This window comes from Puma concolor, chromosome B3 (genome assembly GCF_028749965.1).
Source record: "Puma concolor isolate L17-30 chromosome B3, mPumCon1.1.hap2, whole genome shotgun sequence".
Classification (NCBI taxonomy): domain Eukaryota; kingdom Metazoa; phylum Chordata; class Mammalia; order Carnivora; family Felidae; genus Puma; species Puma concolor.
The window spans coordinates 117787532-117805198 of NC_141672.1; positions in this window are offsets into that span (position 1 = coordinate 117787532).

Sequence of the window (17667 nt, forward strand, 5' to 3'; positions counted from 1 at the left end):
AGGAATGCTGGGAAGTGAGGTCTCGGGGCAAGACCAAAACCATGACACGCATGCTGCATTTGCAGCTGTGCGTATGCCAGGCACACATGTGTGAGCCAGCATTCCCGGGACCCTACAACCTCTCACTGGGGTCTTGCCAGGGTCTGGGCTCAGCCCACTTCCTTCCATTGCTCCCCCCCCCTCCCCGCCCAGAAGCTGGGAAGGGCTGGGGGTGCTGGCGTGCCAGGGAACAATAGGCCCCCAACCCCTTCCGGCCCATTGCGTGAGAAGGAGCTGCCGGAAGGAAACTCACCTCCCAGTGGGACAGGCCGCCACCACCCTGACGCCTGCTCCAGGGAAGCCTGGAGACCCCCATGCTGCTCAAGGGGAGGGCCTCTGTGTGCTCCAGGCCTCTTCCTCTGGGTGCATTCTGTCCCTACCACCTGGACTGGCTTCCTGTACTGCTCTGGCCAAGGCATCCCTGCCCCCCTCCACAGGAGCCCAGGACTCCGTTGTCATTCATCCCTGTGTCCCTTAGTGTGTGGCCCGGCTGGAGCAGTCTCCATGAGTGTTGACCAACTAAGTGAGCGACTGAGTGCAGGAAGCCAGTCCAGGGATAGTCGGGGGCCCAGGGCTGAGCCAGGAAAGATGAGAGAGAGAAGGCTCCAGCTCAGCCAGAACTTACACTGCAGATAGCGATGAGGCCAGCGCCCCAGAAATCCCTCGAGAGAGCATAGGGCCCACTGCTGGGGGGCCAAGGGTGCTCTCGCTCTCCCTCAAAAGTCCTTCCACCACACAGGGTTTCATTTGTAGAGCAGTTCCTTCACCTACAACCCCAACTTTCTCACGCACATCCCCCTCATTCCGGGTGGGTCCAGTGCCTCCTCCTTCAGACTAGGGGCTCTCTAAGGCCAGGGAGGAGGGTGGAGGGAAGGGGGGCGCTCTTCTCCCACTCTGCCTGTCCATACCCAGCAGCACGTGTCAGAGGGTTCACACCAGGGGTGCTAGCCACCTGAGGCTCTGGACAGCACCCCCATCTAGGCACCGGTTTCCCCACCGAGAAGCCGTGTGTGCATGAGGTGTGGACTGGATGAGACCATCCCTGCGGCGGGGCCCTCCTGGCCTGGGTGTGCGGATGCTACGGCCCAGAGCGCAGCCTTGTCTGATGTGCGATGGAAGCTGAGGTCCGCCTGGATCTTGCCCCAGCTACTTGTTTTCCCCGTGTCGCCCCCGCCCAGAGCTCTGGGCAGGGTCTCAGCTCCCCTGGCCAACAGGTCCAGGTCTCCAGGTTCTCAGGTGCGACCACTGCCTGTGAGCAGGAGGAGCAAACACATCCTTCCTAAACCTGCCTAATTACCCTGCCAGCCACCTCCCCACGGCCACCCCCACTGCGGAGGAAGCACTAATCTGGGGACTGAGAGATTCCTGATTCTCACGATTCTCAAGGCAAGGACTCAGGCACGCGAGCGGGCAGCTCCCGTGGCCCGGAGGGCACAGGAGATGGCAGGCACACCTGCGAACACATGCCTGGCTGCAAGCACGCACATACTTGGCTGGTGTGCTGATTCGCCTGAACACACACCTGGCAAACTCACGCACGCAAATCTACCTGGCCACTCCAGGCCCACACTCGCCCGCGTGCACCCACCCACCGAGAGCAGGTGCCCCCCACCCCATCCGCAGCCTCTTACACACCCCCCCAGGACTAGTGCTCGATAGGCGTGCCCACGCCTACCGCCACTCCCCACCGGCCCACTGGTGCTCTTGGGCCACCCCCGGACCTACATCTTCTTGTGGACCCCACACTATGTCCACTTTGGAGGTTCAGAGGACACTAGGGCGTAAAAGGGCTTTGGAGATGAACCCCAGACAGAGCCAAGGGATAATGGCGGAGGTCTAGCGCTGTGTAGCAAGTGATACAACAATGAGTTTTTGCTTTCAGCAATACTACCGATTCACTCATTCATACAAGTTATTACAAAGCATCGTTTCCAACCAGTGTGGGAATCAATGGTTCAACCATTGAATCAATGATGTTGAAAAAAACCAGATACCTCCCTCTGTCCTAACAACCAAAATAAATTCAAACGGATCAAAAATTTACATGTTGGTAATAAAACCGTAAAAGGCCGAAAGAAAATGGAATTAATGGATTCTTGAAAATAATCTGAGAGTGGAAAAAGCCTTTCTAAATTTGACACAAGTCCAAAAGCTCTAAAAGATTGATTCTGCTACAATAAAGATAAATCATTTCTTTTTAAAAAAATTTTTTAATGTTTATTTATTTTTGACAGAGAGAGGGAGACAGAACGTGAGCGGAGGAGGGGCAGAGAGAGAGCGAGGGAGACGCAGAATCCTAAGCAGGCTCCAGGCTCCGAGCTGTCAGCACAGAGCCCGATGCGGGGCTCGAACCCATGAACTGTGAGGTCGTGACCTGAGCCGAAGTCAGACGCTTCACTGATTGAGCCACCCAGGCGCCCCCAAAGTAAATCATTTCTGCATGTAAATGAATCATAAAGTCAAAAGACATGCAATGAATGTGTCTTCCATTTTGCCCCTGCAGATCCCCCTCTCTACCCTTCTGCTCTTTGTCATGGGAAGGCGACCTGCAGGAGCCTCCCCCACAGGCTCGCTTGCCCTCTGCTTTCTAGCTGGGTACATGGAAATTAAGCTGTAATGGAAGATGGGGGATGTGTCCTCTCAGACCTCCCTCCCCATGCAGCTCTCTCCCTGGGGCTCAGCTGTTCCCTCCAGCAGCGTCCTTCAGACAACTGAACTATCCCTCTAGCTCCTCCCTATTCCCTGCCTATGCCCTTGTAAATAATCCCTGTATTAAACCTTCCTCAAATTAAACTTATTTAAGAATGCCATCTGGGGGCATCTGGGTGGCTCAGTCAGTTAAGCGTCTAATGCCCGATTTCAGCTCAGGTCATGATCTCACCGTTTGTGAGTTCAAGCCCCACGTCAGGCTCCACCCTGACGTGTAGAGCTTGCTTGGGGTTCTCTCTCTCCCTATCTGCCCCTCCGCCCTCCCTCCCTGTCTCTCCCTGTCTCTGTCTCTCTCTCTTTCTTTATATATATATAGATCTATAGATATCTATTTATATAAATAAAAAAACAAGAATGCCATCTGTTTCCTGTCGGAACCCTGCATGATACATAGGTACATGATACCTAGGTACATACATGATAAATAGGTAAAAGGTTAATTTCCTTAATATGCAAAGAGTTCTTACAGAAAAACAACAATCTAATAAAAATGGACAAAGAACATGAAATGTTAACAGAACAGGAAAATACAAATGAATTTTATTTATTTATTTATTTATTTATTTTTTTACAAATGAATTTTAAACTATAAAGAGATACTTGGCCTCACTTGTAATATAACTTTTTTTTTACTTGAGAGACAGACAAAATGCAAGCGGGATACAGGGGTTGAGGGAAAGAGAGAGAATCTCAAGCAGGCTCTATGATCAGCACAGAGCCCACTGCGGGGCTTGATCCCACAACCCTGGGATTGTGACTTGAGCCAAAATCAAGAGTTGGACGCTAACTGACTTGGCTACCCAGGTGCCCCCAAAAATATAACTTAAAACAAAAATGACAGAGGGGCACGTGGCTGATTCAGTCGGAAGAGCGTGTGACTCTTGATCTTTGGGTTGTGAATTTGAGCCCCACATTGAAGGCAGAGATTACTTAAGTAAATAAAACTTCAAAAAAAACCGTAAAATGACAGACATTTGTTCCCCAATCATATTGGCAAACATGAAATATTTGATAACACTGTGTTGGCCACAGGATTAAAAACAGTCACTCATATTCATTACTGGTGAAAGTGAATTTTAGTTAAAAAATAAATCTCTAAAAATGAATTTTGACAATATTTGTCAAAAATTTTAAAGCATAAGGCCACCTGGCTGGCTCAGTTGGTGGTGTTATGCTCAGAATTCGTGATCCCCAAAGACCACTAGGGAGCCGAGTTTGATGCAAAAGCAAAGAGCCTTTATTCGAGCTAGCTCGAGCTCAATCCCCTACCTGCACCGACGCAGCGGTGAGATACCAGGGAAAGAGAGCGAGTTTCAAAAGGACAAAGGTTTTATTGGGGCCTGGGGGCAGTTGGTGAGGTAATGGCTATGGCCTCAGCCGATTGGCTGGGGAAGGGTCCTGGGGAAGGGTCGAGTCCTGTTAGGCAGGTGAGGGGGGGTTACTCAAGGGGAGGAGGTGTGGTCAAGGTGAAGGACACAGAACAAGATGGAGTCGGCTGGCGTAGGCCGGCCCTTTCAGTGGAACATGCAACTCTTGATCTCAGGGTTGTAAGTTCGAGCCCCACATTGGGCGGAGAGATTACAAAAAAAAAAAAAAAAAATCTTAAAAAAAGATTTTTAAGTATATACTTTTGGAGGTACCTGGCTAGCTCAGTCAACAGAGCAAGCAACTCTTGATCTTGGGGTTGTAAGTCTGAGCCCCACATTGGGTGTGGAGATAACTTAAAAAATAAATTAAAACAAATTAAATTAAATTAAAATAAAATAAAGTAAAATCTTTAGGGAAAAAAGTGTATACCTTTGACCCAGAAATGCCACTTCTAGAAACTCATGCTTCAGTTAAGCTGACACAAATGACAGTATGTTCAGTGATTTTTTTTTTTTGCAGCATCTCATTAATCCCAATAACCTGGAAGTGACTACATAAATTATAATAGACCCATACAAGACAACATGCATGATATGGAAGACTCTCCAGGACAGAATATCTAGTTTTGTTATCATTTATGTTTTTAAAAACCGTATACTGGGGCGCCTGGGTGGCTCAGTCGGTTGAGCGTCCGACTTCGGCTCAGGTCACGATCTCGCAGTCCGTGAGTTCGAGCCCCGCGTCAGGCTCTGGGCTGATGGCTCAGAGCCTGGAGCCTGTTTCCACTTCTGTGTCTCCCTCTCTCTGCCCCTCCCCCATTCATGATCTGTCTCTCTCTGTCTCAAAAATAAATAAAACGTTAAAAATTTAAAAAAAAAAACAAACCATATACTGGGGCGCCTGGGTGGCTCAGTCAGTTGAGCATCCAACTTCAGCCCAGGTCATGATTTCACAGTTCATGAGCTCGAGCCCCACATCGGGCTCTGTGCTGGCAGCCTGGAGCCTCCTTTGGATTCTGTGTGTCCCTCTCTCTCTGTCCCTCTCCCTCTTGCTCTCTGTCTCCCTCTCAAAAAAAAAAAAATAAATTAATTAAAATAATAAAAATAAACTAAAATAATTTAAAAAACTAAAATAAATAAAATAAAAACCATCTACTAATATGTGCAGAGAGTGTCCTGCAAAGATGTAAAAGAACAAGTAAGGCTCTTCTCTAAAGAAGGTAACACACATCTGGAGGACGTGGGTTTGAGAGATTTCATCCTTTTGTAACTTTTGATTTCGTACCATGTATATAGATTTCCTATTTCAAAAAAAAGGAATTTATGTTGTATTGATTGAACGTCTACTATGTACTACTAGGTGCTATGCTGGCTGGTAGAGAGACCAAAATAGACGAGATTAGCATGGTTATCTTCTGCTTTCATGGAATTTATTATCTACTAAAAAGGCAGATATTGGGGCGCCTGGGTGGCGCAGTCGGTTAAGCGTCCGACTTCAGCCAGGTCACGATCTCGCGGTCCGTGGGTTCGAGCCCCGTGTCGGGCTCTGTGCTGACAGCTCAGAGCCTGGAGCCTGTTTCAGATTCTGTGTCTCCCTCTCTCTCTGCCCCTCCCCCGTTCATGCTCTGTCTCTCTCTGTCCCAAAAATAAATAAATGTTAAAAAAAAATTCATTTATATATATAATTATAGTTGTCTTATGATCATATCTGGGCAAGTTCTCCTATTTGCCATCCTGGGGTCTGGCTGGACTCTTTGGCCCCTGCCCTGCACTCCCAACTTGGAGCCCAAGAAGGTCCTGGCCCTCTCTGACCTATACTTGGTGAATCTGACAAGAAGCTGCCTTCTCCTCAAGCTACTCACCGCCCCCCCCTGCCCCGCCACCTCCTTTCCCAGAGAGGGTCCCAGCCCCACTCTCAGGGGGAGGTGGAATCCTGAGGCCTTACCCACTGCTGTGCCTGTGCTAATAAGCCGGGGTGGAGCCCAGGGGAGGAGCGACCTGGGAAGACCAGTCCCGCACACCAGCACCCCTTCCAGCCTCCTTTCTCTGCAAGGTGTCTGCAAGCCGGATATGCAAGCTCGGGAGACTGGAAAGCCAGCACCATGGTCTGCCCACCCAGGGGATGATGAGAGGCACTCCAGGCACTCCCCGCCAGCTCACCTCTGTGCCTGCTGTCCCCCTCCTCTATGCTTCCCACCTGGGTGTGGGCACTGCCCTGGTTGGGGGGGGGGGGGTCCTCTCCTCCTGTGCCCCACTCCCAGCAGCCACACTCTCCTGTTCTCCCTGCCACACAGGAAGGGTAATCCATTCCTAGATGCCCAGGCTTCCTTGAAGCTTGCCACAACAGTGGTCTTCAAAATTTGTTAGCTTTTTCCAGCACTAGGGCTCATTGTTCAAAGGAGATCTTCCCACCTGCCCCGCCCCCAAAAGTCAGCCTTGTGAGCTGCGGGAAGGCGAGTGGCCCTTTCTCGCACCCCCGCATAGGCAGCTGTCCAACTCTGTAGCCCTCTTCCTGCCCCCAGCCAGGTTCTCAGCTCTCAGGCTTAGATCTGACCCCCTCACCCCTGCCGGGAGCTGCCGCAGCGAGAATGCAGTCTGGGCCGCCCCCTCGTGGCCACTCGGAGAAGAACAGGCGTCCCGAAGCCGCGGAAGGTAGGGGGCAGCCCTGACGACCCCGTCCGGGATGGACAAGCGAAGGAAAAGCAAGTTTATTTTGCAAACGCAGCCTCAAGACAAGTCTCAAGCGCTTCCCACTCAGAAATTCTGGAGAAGCCACTAAGAATGGCCAGAGGCAAACGGATGGTTGCCAGAGGGGGAGATGGATGGGCAAAATGGGTGAGGTTTGGGAACGGGAGATACAGACCTACAAGCAGGGAGTAAGTCACGAGAATAAAATACATGGCATGAGGAATATAGTCAGTGATATCGTAGTCGTGTTGTAGGTGACATCTGTGAGCACAGCATAATGTATAAACTTGTCAAATCACCATGTTGTACACCTGAAACTAACGTAGCATTGTTTGTCAGCAATACTCAAATTTAGAAATTTTTTCTAGAAAAAAAGAATGGTCAGAGGATGCTCTCCCCCTACCCCCCTCCTCCATCATTCCTGGCACGATCTACATAGATCTGCCTGAAGTAGAAACTCCTTGTCCAACTCCCTGCCAGGAGTTCAATTCTGTTCTCTTCCAGGTTCAGGGAATCATTACCCCCAAGGCTGACCCATCATCTTCCCCGTGCTGGGGACACCAGGAACACTGATGGTGTAGACCCTTCCTGACTTCCAGGGACTCACACTGCTACTTACTGGAGCAACAGGTGAGCAAATGAGGGTTACAGGTGCACTGACAGGCCCAGAGACGGGAGCGGCCTGTTCTACAGGGACCTACACCTTCACCTACCTCTTCTCAGAGATCTTCTATCCAAAGGGGTTAAATGCTAGAATCTGGAAGATGTCCAGATGCTCCCCTGATTCTGCTTGAGAATCCACCTGAGTTTCCTGAGCACTTGTTTTCTGCCAGATCCCTCCTGCTGCTTTCTTTGCCCATTTGGTCCTCACGGCACTCTGTGAGGGCAGGGTGCTCATGCCCGCTGGGTGCAGAAGAGGAGATCCCTTGCCCAGGATGACACCACTAGCCATCTACAGAGTCAGACTTGACCTCAGCTTTGCTTGTGACTCTTGCAGCTCCTGCAGAAGTCCTTGCACCAAAGCATGCCCCCGGGGCCCACACCAGGCATGCTAGGAAAGCTCACGAGTGACCCCCATCTGCCCCCTCATGCCCTCCATCCCAGCCCTGCCTCCACCACTGTCCCAGCTCTGCCTCCCATCTCGGGGTCCAGGACCATTCAACCCAGACACTCCTACCTGGACTGTTTCTGGCAGGAGAAGGCTCTGAAGCGGCAGAGAGCAGCAGAGAGCTTCCTCTCTTCCTCAAGGGAGGCCTGGCAGGCGGGGTGTAAACATCTCCCCCAGCTCACTGCCAAACAAACCTAGGACGTGGGGCCCGCCTCTGGAACCGCTGTCTGAGAGCCTCTCATGGGGTAGAAGAGAGAGCCCAGGCTTTGGGATGGTTCTGCAAATCACCTCTGTGAGCCTCTCTTTTGCTGTACAGATAAGATCAAGATGCTACTATTTCCCTTGAGGGGAAATGAGATCGAGTGTACAAACACCCAGCACATGATAGGTGTTCCACAAACGGTGCCTTCCTTCTGTCTCACCCTCCCTTGCTCCTGTTTTGTTTTGTTTTTTAAGATTTTATTTTTAAGTCATCTCTATCCTCAACGTGGGGCTCGAACTCACAACCCCGAGATCAAGAGTCGCATGCTCTTCCGACTGAGCCAGCCAGGCACCCCTGCTCCTGTTATTCAGGAGAATTCCAGTGATGTCAGCAATGCTGAGGCCAGGCCAGATGCCCTGAGAGCCAGTGTGGTGGTGGCCTTGGAATCAGAGAGCAGCCCGAGGTCGGGGACCCTGGGGAATCCTAGCAGCCTGGTGCTGATCTGGCTGTCCTTCACTAGCACCCCATCTGGAAAAAGGCCTTCCAGAGCCAGATGGAGAACGGCTAGGAGTGGTTCTCTGAAGGGCTGACTTCTGCCTCTCTGTGAAGGGATGACCAACCCACCCATGTTTTCCAGAAGTCACCTTATCTCTTCCCCTTCCGGCTGCCCTTGGTTCCCTTCCCTCATCTACACGGGCCAGCCTTGCCCAGAACCTGCCTTGCAACACTCCCAATTGGAGAGGGTCAGCTCTGGCTCTGGCCCTAGTTGAGTCCGGGACAGGGTCCTCTCCAGGCTTCTAGCAGACAACTATTTCCAGACATGCACCTGCTCTCCAGACGTGGCTCTGGGGCTGCTGGCCAGAGCCCTGTGACTCTGCCCTGCCCCTCCAGCCCCTCCACCTTCCCCTTCCCTTGGGATCTCCTCTCTGGCCGCCAGGAGGCGCTGTTCCCTCTCAGACCTGATGAGACCACAGGCCAGCACCATCAGAGAGACCAAACTCATTCTAAAAGAGAACAGAAGGCAAGTCATTGTGAGGAGTGCAAGGGGAAGAAAATGACCTTTGTCTGATTACTGTTATGAATTTGACACTTCCCACGCAGGACCTTACCTCATACTCCTGCCACAACAACGGGTATGGGCTCAGGGTGACTGCGGAGGGTTCTAAGTGACAAACGGAAACTGACCTCTGGCTCATATAAGCAAAAAATAAACGTACTGTTCACAAAAGCAGCAGAAGAGACCGAACACGCAGGGGAAATGGCAGTCATCCAAGGAAGACGGCCACAAGGAGACAGCTAAGATCAGGCTCTCAGTGCGGTTTGAACAGGATGCTGCCCCCAGCCTCTCGGCTCCCAGCTGCCACTGAAAATAATCTCCAAGGGTTGCTGGTGTTTGTGGCACTGCATCCTTCTGTCACGCACCCTCACCCTAGCTGACATGAGGTCTGGTGTTCTCTGCACCACAGCTCAGGGGAGCAACCAGCTCCTGCCAAGCTTTGGTCACTTTCACCCCAAGCTTAATCCTTCACTCATTCAACCAACACTAGGTCCCTTGTCAACATCAAGCACCAAGGACCTTGGCTCCCAGACTCAGGCAGGCCTGACTTCTCTCTAAAGCTGCCACTCTCACTGCTGACTGGCCAGTGGAGCTGGGGATTGAGGTCTGGCGACACCCTAGCTGCTGAGGAACTGGAGTTGCATGGCCCCCTGGGGTGGGGGGAGGTCTTTGGGGAATAAGAGGGCCATCTTTCCAACCAGAACTGGCCTGCCATGGGCACTGTGCCCCCCCCCCCCCATGGACAGACAGAGGGAAAAAAAGCCAGCCCCTGTCCTCAGAGAGCTCACCCGTCCCCAAGACACCCACAACCCAGAACTCAACTCTGGGGGGCTTAACAGCCGGAGGGAAGGAACACTTTCCTCCGGGCTCCCTGCAGCCCACTGAAGAAGGGCCCTCCAGGCCTCATTCCTGACTCAGGTGGCTTCTAGAACCTCCTTCAGCTCAAGGAGGGTCCCCTCCCTGCCCAGCTCCACTCCACTCCCAACCAAAAGAGGGGTCTTTTCAAAGCTCCCCTAATCTCCCACAGGGACAGGTGTTGACACACAGGTGTATTCACAGGTGCAACAGGGCAGGAGGATTTGCATGTGATTTGCAAAAGCTTGACCCCCAGCTGCTCTCACCTTGCTGCCCAAGCCAGGCAAACCTCCTGCTCCTTCTCCTTGCCAGTCCCCACCCGGGCCACGTTTCCAACCTCTGCACCTCAGAGAACCCCAGGATGCTTTTTCTTGCTTTCCCCCAAGCAGTTCCCATGAAGAAGCCCCAACAGCACCAACTGGGGCTTCCAATCTGCGAGGCAGAGCCTGGGCACTTCTGGGTGGGGGTTGGTTCAGCTCAAAGATGACACCTGGCAGGTGAAGCTCTCTGGGCATCAACCTGTAAGAGGGTTTGTGAGCCCAGCACTCCAGGAAGCTTTGGCCCTGCCCAACCCCAGGGGCTCCAGGGCCTGGAGAGGAGTAAATACACCCTCAATATTTGGTGAATGGATGAAGGAGGGTTTGAATGTATCAGCCACTCTGTAGCCAACCGTAGGGACAGGCACAGACAAAAGCCTCAGGGAGGTGCACTGAATACTCACAGGACAACAGGAGAGGGCCAGGACTACACAGCCCGTTTTGGGACTCAGAGCAAAAACTCTCTTCTGCCTGCCAGTGAGCGAAAGCATGCTTTGTGCCAAAGCACTGTGCTAAATGATCAGCTTTACATCGTCTCCCGTTAGCATCACAAGTACCCTGTGAGGTGGGCCTCTCATCCCCATTTTAGAGATGAGGAAACTGAGGCTAGGAAAGGTTAAGTGACCTTTGCCTACAGTCACACAGCTGGGCAGGAGTGAGGCCAGGACTCTAACCCAGACTTGTTAAAATAAATTGGGTGATAATGATGCGGTGGCATTCTGGGTCCTTCCTCCCCTACCCAGGATCTGATGACTGAGTTCCCTGACAGAATCCCTCTTAAGTTTCTGTATCTGCAAAACAGAGATAATGATGATACTTACTTCAAGAGTATATTGCAAGGATTAAATGACTATTAGGACACGTAAAGTGCTTAGGATATTGTCTGGCACATTGTCAGCCCCATATTAGTGTTGCCTCATTATTGGTTTTTTTAATTATTATTGATTAAAATTCACGTTATTCATCCCACCAACATCTGAGAACACTGCATTTCAGCCTCCAAGAGCAGATCAGGAAATCCCCACCAAGGGGCAGTCAGTGAGTGCTGACAGGGCCTGTTGAGGGGCCCAGCAGAGGGGAGTGGTCTAGCCTTGGGATCTGGAGAAGGTCATTGTAGGACAGAAAGCAAATTCTCCACCTGTAAGCAGGAGTAGCTCTCTTTTTTTTTTTTTTAAGTTTATTTACTTATTTATTTGGAGAGATCAAGAGTGCACGTGAGAGCAGGGGAGGGGGCAGAGAGAGAGGGAGAAAGAGAGAATCCCAAGCAAACTCTACACTGTCCGTGCAGATGTGTGGTTTGAACTCATGAACCATGAACCATGAGATCACAACATGAGCCGAAACCAAGAGTCAGAAGTTTAACTGACTGAGCCACCCAGGCACCCCAGGAGTGTCATTTAAAAATTCAAATGCAGGGGTGCCTGGATGGCTCAGTGGGTTGAGCGTCTGACTTTGGTTCGAGTCATGATCTCGTGGCTCATGGGTTCCAACGCCGCATCGGGCTCCGCTGACAGCTCGGAGCCTGGAGCCTACTTTGGATTCTGTGTCTCCTTCTCTCTCTCCGCCTCTCCCCTGCTCACGCTCTCTCTCGACTTCAAAAATAGGTAAACATTTAAAAAATGTAATAAGTAAATTTAAAAAAATTCAAAGGCAAAGAGGCGCCTGGGTGGCTCAGTGGGCTAAGTGCCTGACTCTTGATCTCTGCTCAGGTCTTGATCTCAGGGTTGGGAGTTCAAGCCCCACACTGGGCTCCGCACTGGGCCTGAAGTCTACTTAAAAATAATAATAATAATAGGGGCACCTGGGTGGCTCGGTTGAGTGTCCGACTTCAGCTCAGGTCACGATCTCACGGCTTGTGGGTTCGAGCCCTGAGTCAGGCTCTGTGCTGACAGCTGACAGCTCAGAGCCTGGAGCCTGCTTCAGATCTGTGTCTCCTTCTCTCTCTGCCCCTCCCATGCTCACACTCTATCACTCTCTCTCTCTCTCTCAAAAATAAACATTTAAAAAAATATTTTTAAGAATAATAAATAAATAAATAAACAAATAATAAAATATTCAGAAACACACAAATGCACAGCTGGACCATGGTAAAACCCTCAAAGAGCCCAGTGTCTCTACCTGGGGAGGAGCTGCACAGACTCTCAAGGTCTGCTCTGCTTCAGGGCTCGGCCACCCTGCCCTGCCCCTCACTCCATCCTGGCCTCCTTCCCCTCCTCTCAAGTTCAGTTCCTTCCAGCTCCAGTGCCTTTGCTCCTGTCATCCCCTCTGACTCCCCCCAGGCTGGGTCTGAACACTCAGGTGAGGAGGGCTCCTCTGCGCTGAACCCACGGCACACCTGCACATCCTCTTGGTAACGCTCATCACCTTGCTCAACATGTGTGCCCCCCCAACCAGAACATTCCAAGAAGACAGGGACCGAGGAGGAGAGAAATCTGTGCCATGAGGGCGGCACCGAGACGGCTTGCAGGGATGACAGGTATCTTGACCAGTTCATGTCATGGACTTAGCTCTGCATTCTCCCACTTCAGGGAGGTTCTAAATCAGGCAGCCCAGTACCCGTGACCTTTGCAGTCAGGGGACTGGCCAGTTAACCCCTGTATAGCGGGGGAAGACCTGTGTGTGGGTGGACTCAGGCCACAAGAGTGGGGTCCTCCAACTCCCCAGCGGCCTTTCAGTTGGCCAAAGCCACAAAGCCACCAAACTGCCACCACCAAGACTTCTACCACCATCATGTCAGAAACAAAGACTAACTTCCTAGGACATTTCCCTTGAGCAAACTGGTGCCGTGAAGGGAAGAGACCTTTATCTGACATCAGCAATGCTTGTGCATAGTAAGTGCTCAGTAAATTTTAGCTGTCATCATCAGTAATGATAATGAAGTGCCTGGCACATAGTAGGTGCTCGGTAGTTCTCTGGTCCCAGGGGGTCAATTGGAGGCAATCGGCAGCCACCTCCCCTCATCCTCAGGGCCTACACTTTTGCACAAGGAGTCAGACCTGTAGGAGACCCCCAAATGTAGCCCTTCAGCACATAGGTGGGGAAACTGAGGCCTAGACAGGGAGGACTTGCCCAAAGTCACAAGCAAGATCTGTCCCTAGAGCCTGGGTTTCCCAGGCCACCACCTCATCCTCATGATAAACTCTGCAGCCCAAGGGTGGAGGTTTTCAATGTGTGACACCTCTAGATTCAAGTGGACACTGCTTACTCTAAAGGACAGCTTTGTAAGGGTGGGAGTTCAGGCTCAGGCACAAGGGCTTATCTGGAAAGCCAAGGCTTCAGGCCTACATGAGGCAGGTGCAGCTTTGTGACTTGATGGAGCCCATGGAAGCCTGCTCCCCTGTGGGTCAGGAAGGGAAAGAGGCCACAGGAGAGGCCCATCCTGGCCCCTGGTTCCCTGAGCTTCTAGCAGCTATGGATATCAGCTTGGCCATCCGGCCAAGCAGCCCCTGGCTTTGAGATATCAGAGGCCACTGTGGCTTCTTGCTTTCTCCTGGTTTCTGCCCTTCTCTAGGTACTCCCAGCCGCTGCCATTGGTCTGGTCTCCCTGGTCACTTTCCCTCAAGCCCCCCTGTCTACTGCTTCCACCCCTCAACCCAGCCCTCGGGTCTGCGAGACCCTGCAGCAGGGCAGTGGCATTCACACCAGGCCTGAGTGACCCCAAAGCCATGCCTTTTCCACCAGGTCTCATTGCTGCCCAGGTGTCCCCAGGTGCTATTTCCTGTTGGTGCCACTCGGCCTCTTTCCCAGTGACCTCCCCTTCCACCTTCCACAGCCTCCTTCTGGAGGAGGCTCATTCCCCAAGGGCCTAGCAGGACCTCCCCAGTGGGGGTGGTGATGACAAGGCCGAAGCATATTCCCGAAGCAGGAGGCCACCTGAGGTACTGTCAAGCAAGGGCAGCTGCTCACAGTCAGCTTGGCCTGAGCACCTGCTCCGCAGGAAGTGCAAGGGGACTTTGCTGGAAATCTGCCTTTAATCTTGGCTTCCTGTTTTCTGCCCTGTGGGACCGCCCAGAAGTTCTGAGTTTCAAACTATTTCACACCAGCTTCTCTAAACTGTCATCTCAGAGCAAAGAGGCTGGGGGAGGGGAGGAGGCAGGATGGAGGGAAGAGAGAGACCCTTCCCTTCCCAAGGGACCGACCCTGGGAACACAGCGCAGTCCGTCCATAAAGGTGGTTAAGCTCTGGACTTCTGGCAACCAATGACCTACCCATCTGTGCATAGCGCTGGTCTAGCTCATACTGTTAAGTCCAGCCCGAAGTCCTGACCTCCACCCTCCACATCCAGGAGTCTCCAGCCTCTCTTCTCTGGACTCCCTCCAGTGTGGCGACAAGTAGCCCATCCTGGGACAGCTAGCAGGAGCCTCCCTGGCTATTTGCCCAGATGCTCCAGCCACACCCAAAGATCAGGCCTGCTTTCTCCTGTGGCCTTACTCCCCACAAACAGCACCTAAACAAGAGCTGTCCCATGGCTCACCTTTGTCCACAGGAGCCCAAGCCCATCACCACTGGCTCCCCATTGGCCATATAATAAAATCCAAACTCATGTCATAAAACACCTGGCCCCCAAGGGCCCCCAGGATCTGACCCCTTCCCTGAATACCTCCCTCCCCGACCTGCAGGCCTCACCACCTTGGCCTCCTGACTGTTCCTGAAGCTGCCGAGCCTGTGTGCCTGGCTCCCGTAGCCTGCTCTCCTCCATCCAGAATTCACTGCCTTCCTGCCACAGTGTCTGATCGCCCTGTTTGTTTATCCTGCTGGGCAAGAACCACGGTGACCTTGCCTACACCTTCATCTCCGGCATCCAGGACGGCGGCTAGCACTTAGTAGGTGCTCAATAAGTGTTTGTTGAGTGAGTCTGTGAATGAATAAGTGACTGAACATTGACTGGCTCTTTCACTAGAGAGGACACCTAATAGGGCAGAGTACTTACTGATCTGCCTCCTGGGCCTAGGGTTCAGGGAAGTTAAAACACGTATTTCACTGTGCTATGGAGAGGTGGAGCCAGGATTCAAATGCAACTCTATTTGACTCCAAAGTTCACACTCCTTGCCACAGCAAACCAGGGGAAGAAGTCAAATGTGTTGGAGGCAAAGGAAGATGGGTCGGTAACCAAACTGGGACAGGAATTAGAGCATTTCCCCCAAATGCCCACAGTCCCTTCCCCTTTTGCCAGCCGACTCCATCAGAGGAGGGGAGATGTCAACTTCTCCCTTTCAGAAGCCTTTGCAGAGCTATTGAAGGGCCTTCCTTTAGGCTGAGAGAAGGCCCCATCAGGCACTATTTTATCATTCCATCTTGACCTCAGAGGAAAGAAAGGGAAACCAACTGAGCTGAAAACCCTCCCCAACCCCACCCCTAGAGCTGTTATCTTGCTGAATCTGCAGCATCTCTCATGAGCAGAAGTATATTTTGAGCCTGATCTTACAAAAGAGGAAACTGAGCTCAGAGACCTTAAGTAACTAGCCCAAGGTCACACAGCTAGTAAGTGGCCCGGCTGAGATTGAACTTTGAGATCTGAACCCCCAATCCATGCTTTTTTTGCATTACACCATAGCAATCTCTGGGACCTGATGTCTCCCCAAAGGGTAGGAGTGGGACTACTTCTTCCCTACTTTGAGGAGCTAGTCCCTCACTGGGAAGCTGGCCCAGGGGTGCGCTGCGTCACAGAGCCAGCCTGTGGTTTGTCTGGGGAGTCACACCCAACTCCTGCTCCTGGCATTTGAGGCTCTATGCAAACTGCCGCCACACTGTCTCTCCAGCCCACTCTCCGACGGGCCCGTTACTGTCCCTCCCATTCCGTAGGTCTGGGTGGACTAGCCTTTGTCAGTATACCTCATTTCCCCCACCAGACAGTGCCCCTCCTCTCTGCCCACCCAGCCCTGTCCCTAAGAAGTGCCTTGATGCCTCCGACCTACACCGGAGTCTCTGGTCTCTCCTCCATCACTAACCTCCCCCCACACCACCGCCACACACACACACACACACACACACACACACACACACACACACACACGGTCTGCTCCTGCAGCTGAGAGCAGACCACTTCCCTGCTCCTCATTAACCATGATATGTAACAGTGACACTTAACTGAGGGCTGATCAGGTGCCAGCCGCTGCATACTAAGCACCTTAGATGAATTAACTCATTTCCTCACCACAGAACCTTAAGAAATTGGTGCTATTATTTTCCCCATTTGGTAACCATAGGACAGAGTTTAAATAGCTTTCCCAAGGTCACAAAGCTACTGACGACTTCCTCATTGCCTCCAGGCTGAAAACAAAGCGCAACAAAGTCCCACAAAGTTCTTTGGATCTCTCTCGTCCCTGCACCTTGCAGGGACCCCGTCTCCCACCACTCTCCTGAGGCCACACTGCAATTTGCAGCCGTACTGAGCTATTTTCAGTTCCCAGAGCCGTCAAGGCTCTCACCATTCTCTGCCTTTGTTCATGCAGTTCTCCTGCCTGGGGTCCCAGTTCTATGAAGTCTTCCCATTAGCCCTCTCCTCTTTTCTGCTTTCTGTGGACCTTGTACACCACGTCTCCACGTTTATCAGTTGTTTCTTTGCACTGGTGTGTTGGCCTGTGAGTTATCCCACGGAGAACTCCCTGACAGTAACCAAGTGGCCCTACTCGTAGACTTCAGAGCCCGTCACGCTGTCAGAGCCAGGAAATGTTTTTGAATGAATGCTTACTGCTGCGAAGGAGGCCCACTCTCCACAAAGAGATCCGAGGAGACAGGCCCAGGTGAGGCCTCAATTGCTGCTACATCGGGGGAGTCTGCGCCCAGAGAAAGCTCGGAGCAGGCTCCACGGCGGCCGGGCCAGCCCTCTGGGAGGGACCTTGGGGAGACTTCAGCGCTGGCCGGCAGGTGGGGGCAGGGCGTGGGCGCGGACACACCCCCCGCAGTGCCCCCGGCGCCCGGCAGGGGGCGCCGCTCCTCCGGCCCACGCCCCGCCGCGCGCCGGGCAGGCCCCCTCGCGCAGGCGCGCTGCCGCGGGCGGAGGATCCGGGCCGCGCTTCCTCTCGCCAGGCCTGCGAGCTTCCTCCCAGCGGAGCCCCGGGCAAACGGAGCTTGGCCGCCGCCGCAGACACCGCCGCCGTCCTCCCGCTCCCGCCCCACCCCGCACCCTGCCCGGGGGGCCTGCCGGGGTGGGGTCCGAGCGGGGCGACCGCCCGGCCGCGCCGCCGTCGGGGCCGTCCCCCGGCCAGCCGTCCCTCCCGCCCCAGCCAGCCTGTGGCCGCCAGAGCCTCCGGGGCGTGGAGCTCGGGGAGCCCCCGCGGCCCCCGATCCAGCGTCCGGGGCAGCCCCCCGGCAGCCGGCGCGAC